Genomic DNA, 814 nt, shown 5'->3' with positions numbered 1-814 from the left:
GAGAAATAGAGACAGACAGACAGAGACAGAGAGACAGATACACAGAGAGACAGAGACAGACAGAGAAACAGAGAGAGACAGACAGAGAAACAGACAGACAGATACACAGACAGACAGACAGACAGAGACAGAGAAACAGAGACAGACAGACAGAAACAGAGACAGACATACAGACAGAGAGAGACAGAGAGACAGATACACAGACAGACAGACAGAGAAACAGAGAGAGAGACAGACAGACAGAGAAACAGAGACAGACAGACAGAAACGGAGACAGAGAAACAGATACACAGAGAGACAGACAGACAGAGACAGACAGAAAAACAGAGAGACAGAGACAGACAGACAGAGACATGCAGAGACAAAGAGACAGGCACAGAAAGACAGAGACCTGGTCCCTAGTGATTAACTTCCTCCAACAAGGCTCCACTGCCTAAAGGTCCCATAACCTTTCCAAACAGGACCACCAGCTGGTGACCAAGCAGGAGCCGGTGGGAGACATCTCATATTTAAATGACAACACTGCCTACACATCCTTCTCAGCATAGCATTTATCATTAATGTGCATTTCCTCTTTTTTGCTTGTTTATTCTGTTAGAGTTATTTTCCTTCTTACTAAGTCTATACTTCACATTGTCCTCCACCATGGCCATTTAGCATAATCCTAGAGGTATAGTGCCTAAGACAGACCCTACTGAGACGTCAACAATATTTACTGAATGAGTCCGCATGACCATCGCTGACCTGGCTCGCTGAGTCATGGAAAGAGCTAGGGAGTACTCACTCCTGCAGGAACTCACAAGGCTCCAGCTGC

Source organism: Mastomys coucha, unplaced genomic scaffold (assembly GCF_008632895.1).
Source record: "Mastomys coucha isolate ucsf_1 unplaced genomic scaffold, UCSF_Mcou_1 pScaffold20, whole genome shotgun sequence".
In the NCBI taxonomy this organism is placed as follows: domain Eukaryota; kingdom Metazoa; phylum Chordata; class Mammalia; order Rodentia; family Muridae; genus Mastomys; species Mastomys coucha.
Note: the sequence above shows the minus strand (reverse complement) of the source record.